Source organism: Pongo abelii, chromosome 20 (genome assembly GCF_028885655.2).
Source record: "Pongo abelii isolate AG06213 chromosome 20, NHGRI_mPonAbe1-v2.0_pri, whole genome shotgun sequence".
In the NCBI taxonomy this organism is placed as follows: domain Eukaryota; kingdom Metazoa; phylum Chordata; class Mammalia; order Primates; family Hominidae; genus Pongo; species Pongo abelii.
The window spans coordinates 9517929-9524018 of record NC_072005.2 but is presented as its reverse complement, the minus strand read 5'-3'; positions in this window follow the sequence as shown (position 1 = coordinate 9524018).

Below are 6090 nucleotides of genomic sequence, written 5' to 3'. Positions count from 1 at the left end.
AAATCGTATTCTGTCTACAAGAAATTCAATTTATATAAAAAGCAACAGATAGGTTGTTAGTGAAAGGATGGGAAGAAGATATTCCATGCAAATAGCAACCAAAAGATAATTGGATTTACTATAATGATGTCAGACAAACGAACATTAAGTAAAAGACTTTATAATATACAAAGGATGGCAATATATTGATAAAAGCTTCAATTCATCAAGAAGATGTAATAAGCCATGCATGATGTACATGCCTTTAGTTCTAGCAACTTGGGATGCTGAGGTAGGAGGACTGCTTGAGCCTAGGAGTTTAAGTTCAGTGTAAGCAACATAATGAGACTCTGTCTTTTATTTATTTATTTATTTTTTTTGAGACAGAGGCTCATTATATCGCCTTGCTGGAGGGCAGTGATGCAATCTCGGCTCACAGTAACCTCCACCTCCCAGGTTCAAGCGATTCCCCTGCTTCAGCCTCCTGAGTAGCTGGGCCTACAGGTGTGTGCCACCACGCCCAGCTGATTTTTGTACTTTTAGTAGAGATGGGGTTTCACCATGTTGGCCAGGATGGTCTCAATCTCTTGACCTTGTGATCCGCCCACCTTGGCCTCCCAAAGTGCTGGGATTACAGGCATGAGCCAGTGTGCCCAGCTGAGACTCTTTTAAAAAATTTAAGAATTAGAAGAAGAAGATATAGCAATCATAAACATGTATGCACCAAAAACAGACCCCAAAGTTATATGACAAAACTTAAGGGAGAAATAGATTGTTCTATAGCAATAATTGGAGAGTTATGTATGACACTTTTAATAAAAGGACATCTACATAGAAAATCAGTAAGGATATAGCTTGAAAAATACTGTAAGCCAACTAAGCCTCAGAGACATGTAGAACAGTCCATCCGATATCATGAGGACACACATTCTTAAGTTCACGTGGAACATCTTCAGGATATGTCAAATGTATATGCCACAGAACGAGTCTCAGGAAATTTATTTTTTTAATTTTTTTTTTTTTTGAGACAGAGTCTTGCTATGTTGCCCAGGCTGGAGGGCAGGGGTGCAATATCGGCTCACTGCAACCTCCACCTCCCAGGTTCAAGCGACTCTCCTGCCTCAGCCTCCTGAGTAGCTGGGATTACAGGCGTATGCCACCACGCCTGGTTAATTTTTGTATTTTTAGTAGAAGCAGAGTTTCACCATGTTGGCAAGGCTGGTCTCCAACTCCTGACCTCAAATGATCCATCCACTCTCGGCCTCCCAAAGTGCTGGGATTACAGGTGTGAGCCACCACACCCAGCCGAGTCTCAGTAAATTTGAAAGCACTGAATATATATAAAGCACCTTGTCAGAACACAACAGAATTAAGCTAGAAATCTATAATGGCAGAAAAACATTAAAATACATAAATATGTGAGAATTAACACACACTTAAAAAACAGAGGATCAAGAACAAATTACAAGGCACCTGTTTTCACCACAAAATATGATAAGTACTTGAGGTGGTGGATATGTTAATTAGCTTCATTTAATTATTCTGTATGGTATTCATAAATTATAATATCACTTTATACTCCACTAATATGTACGATGAAAATTTGTCAATTTAAAAAAGCAATTAGGTTGGGCACGATGACTCATGCCTGTAATTCTAGCACGTTGGGAGGCTGCTGCAGGAGGATCGCTTGAGGCTGCGAGTTCATGACCAGTCAGGCAACATAGTGAACCCGTCTCTACAAAAAATTTTCTAAAAAATTAACTGGGTATGGTGGCATGTGCCTGTAGTTCCAGCTACTCTGGGGACTGAGGTGAGAGGATTGCTTGAGCCCAGTTGGTTGAGGCTGCAGTAAGCTGTGATTTTGCCACTCTACTCCAGCCTGGCCAAGAGAGCAAGATCCTTTCTCAAAACATATCAAAAAACAAAGTAATTTTAAAATGAGAGGCCCAGATAGCTGCCTTTCCCTTTGCACTATGTGAAGACACAGTGAGAAGACAATCATGTATGAGCCAGGAAGCAGGCCCTCCTGAGACATTGAATCTGCTTGTGCCTTGTTCTTGGAATTTCTAGCCTCTAGAGCTATAAGAAATAAATTTCTGTTAGTCACCAACAAGAACAGCAACAACAAAAACAAATTACAAAAGAAAACATGTAGAGAAAAACAGAAATGAACAGGACAGACCTAAACTTATAGGATGCAATGAAGAGAGTGCTCAGTGGAAAATTACTATTATTATTATTTGAGACAAGGTCTGGCTCTGGTCCCCCAAGCTGCAGTGCAGTGGCACGATCACAGCTCACTGCAGCTTTGAATTCCTGGGCTCAAGCAATCTTCTCGCCTTGGCCTCCCAAAGTGCTGGGAGTACAGGTGTGAGCCACATTATCTCGCCTCAGTAGGAAATTTATAGCTGTAAATACCTATAAATAATTTTATATCTTGAGGAACTACCAAAAAAGAGGAAAGTAAACTAATCTAACAGAAGAAATAATAAAGAGGGAAATACGTGAAATGGAGAATAGATAAGAATCTATTCAATGAGAATCAATGAAACTAAAAGTTACTTTTTGCAAAGATCGATAACATTGAAAAACTTCACCTAGATTGACAAAAAAGACAGAAGATGCAAATAATTAAAATTAGAAATGAAACTGGGGCACACTACAACAAACTATTCAGAAATAAAGATTATAAGAGGATACTATGAACAATTAATTGTACAACTAGTTAGATAACCTAAATAAAGTGGTCACATTTCTAGAAACACAGAAATTAACTGGATTAAAAAGTAATGAAAAATCTCAAGAGACCTATAACAAGAAAAGAGATTAAATCAGTATTTCAAAACATCTCAACAATGAATTGTCAATTCACAAATGAATTGTACTAAACATTTAAAGAATAATCAACACCAGTGTTTCTCAATATCCTCCAAAAAAGTAGAACAGGAGGCTGGGTGTGGTGGCTCATGCCTGTAATCCCAGCACTTTGGGAGGCCGAGCCAGGTGAATCATAAGGTAAAGAGATCAAGACCATCCTGGCCAACACGGTGAAACCCCGTCTCTACTAAAAACACAAAAATTAGCTGGGCGTGGTGGTATGCACCTGTAGTCCCAGCTACTTGGGAGGCTGAGGCAGGAGAATTGCTTGAACCTGGGAGGTGGAAGGTGCAGTGAGCCAAGATTGCACCACTACACTCCAGCCTGACAACAGAGCGAGACTCTGTCTCAAACCAAACCAAACCAAACCAAAACAAAACATGAGAGAACACTTTCTTTTTTTTCTTTTTTGAGATGAGGTCTTGCTCTGTCACCCAAGCTGGAGTGCAGTGGCATGATTTCGGCTCACTGCAACCTCTGCCTCCTGAGTTCAAGCGATTCTCCTGCCTCAGCCTCCCCAGTAACTGGGATTACAGGTACGTGCCACCACGCCCAGCCAATTTTTTGTATTTTTAGTAGAGCCCAGCTTTCACCATGTTGGCCAGGAAGGTCTCAAACTCCTGAATTCAAGTAATCCACCTGCCTTGGTCTCCCAAAGTCCTGGCATTACAGGCATGAGCCACTGTGCCTAGCCAGAGAGAACACTTTCTAAATCCATGAGGCCATCATTACATTGTTACTAAAGCCAGATTAAAAATATCTCTTGCTGGGAGTGGTGGCTAATGCCTGTAATCCTAGCACTTTTGGAGGCCCAGGGTGGGCAGATTGCTTGAGCTTAGGAGTTGGAGGCCAGCCTGGGTAACATGGTGAAACCTCATCTCTACAAAAAAAATACAAAAATTAGCCAGGTGTGGTGGCTCACGCCTGTAATCCCAGCACTTTGGGAGGCTGAGATGGGTGGATCACCTGAAGTTAGGAGTTTGAGACCAACCTGGCCAACATGGTGAAACCCTGTCTCTACTAAAAATACAAAAAATTAGCCAGGTGTGGTGATGCACACCTGTAGTCCCAGCTACTTGAGAGGCTGAGGCAGGAGAATCACTTGAACCCGGGAGATGGAGGTTGCGGTAAGCCGAGATCACACCACTGCAATCCAGCCTGGGCAACAAGAGCAAAATTCCACACACACACACACATACACACAGACACACAAGGTAGCCAGGCATGGTGATGTGTCTGTGGTCCCAGCTTCTGGGGAGACTGAGGTGGGAGGATAGCTTGAGCCTGGGGTGGTTGAGAGTGCATTGAGCCAAGATTGTGCCACTGCACTCCAGCCTGGGCAATAAAGTGAGACTCCATCTCAAAAACAAAAAAAATCTAAAGAGAAAGAAATTAGAGACTATCTTTCATGAATGTAGATGCAAAAATCCTTAAAAAATATTAGCAAATCATATCCAACAGCACATTAAAAGCACTTATACACCATGACTAGTGAGATTTATCTCAGGAATGCAAGGTTGGTTCAACAAAAGGAAATTTAAAAAATGTAATTCTTCACATTAGTACAAAAAACAAAAAAATTCCACAGAATCACCTCAACTAATACAGGAAAGGCATTTGATGAAACCCAACACTTTTCCTTGATAAAAAAAAAAATTAAGAAAACCGGCCAGGTATGGTGGCTCATGCCTGTAATCCCAGCACTTTGGGTGGAGGAGGCAGGTGGATCATGAGGTCAGGAGTTGGAGACCAGCCTGGCCAAGCTGGTGAAACCCCTACTAAAAATACAAAAAAATTAGCCAGGTGTTGTGGTGGGCACTTGGGAGTGCCCACCTACTTGGGAGGCTGAGGCAGAGAATTGCTTGAACCTGGGAGGTGGAGGTTGCAGTGAGCCAAGATCATGCCACTGCACTCCAGCCTGGGTGACAGAGCGAGATTGTCTCAAAAAAAAAAAAATTAAGAAAACTAGAAATAGAAGGGAGTTTATTCAATGTGACAAAATGCACTTATGAAAACACAGCTAACATGATATTCAATAGTGAATGCCTGACAATTCTCCCTAAGATCAGGAAGGAGAGAAGGATGTCTGATTTTTCTATTGTTATTCAACATTCTACAGGAAATTCTTTTTTTTTTTTTTGAGATGAAGTTTTGCTCTTGTCACCCAGGCTAGAGTGCAATGGTGCCATCTCCACTCACTGCAACCTCCACCTCCCAGGTTCAAGTGATTCTCCTGCCTCAGCCTCCCGAGTAGCTGGGATTACAGGTGCCCACCACCACACCTGGCTAATTTTTTGTATCTTTAGTAGAGACGGGGTTTCACCATGTTGGTCAGGCTGGTCTTGAACTCCTGACCTCAGGTGATCCACCCACCTTGGCCTCCCAAAATGTTGGGATTACAGGCGTGAGCCACCACGCCCAGCCTCTACAGAAAATTCTAGCCAGAGCAATTACACAAGAAAATAAAATAAAAGGTTTCCCAATTAGAATAGAACAAATAAAAATATATTTATAGGTGATATTTGATATATAGAAAATTTTGAAGAATCTACAAGAAAACTAGTAAAGCTTGTAATAAATTCCGTAAAGTTGCACAGTACAACATCAAGAGATGAAAATTAGTTTTGTATCTATACACCAGCAATGAACAATCAGAAAAGGAAACTGAGAATGTGATCCCTTTTACAAATAAGTTACATGGGAATAACTTTACCCCAAGAGGTAAAATATTGTAAACTGAAAATTTCAAAACATTACTGAAAGAGTTTAAAGAAGACCTAAATAGAGAGATATTGTATATTCACACATAGGAAGACTCAGTATTATAAAGATACCAATATAACCCGAAGATTCAACTAAATCTCTACCACAAGTCCAACAGTCTTCTTTTTTTTCTGTACAGAATAAGTGAAGAATGCCTGGTATCAGTGATATTTCATAAAGTAGTACGGGAGGCTTTGAATCATTTGATAAGATCTGAGAAATAGTAACAAATACATAGTTGAAGAAGAAAAAAAATACAATAAGGCCAGGCATGGTGCGTGATGGCTCACGCCTGTAATCCCACTTCGGGAGTGCAGGGCAGGCAGATCGCTTGAGCCCAGGAGTTCCAGACCAGCCTGGGCAACATGGTTAGACCCTGTCTCTACAAAATAATAATAACAATGATAATAATAATAATACAAAAATTAGCCGGGCGCGGTGTGCCCGTGGTCCCAGCTACTCGGGAGG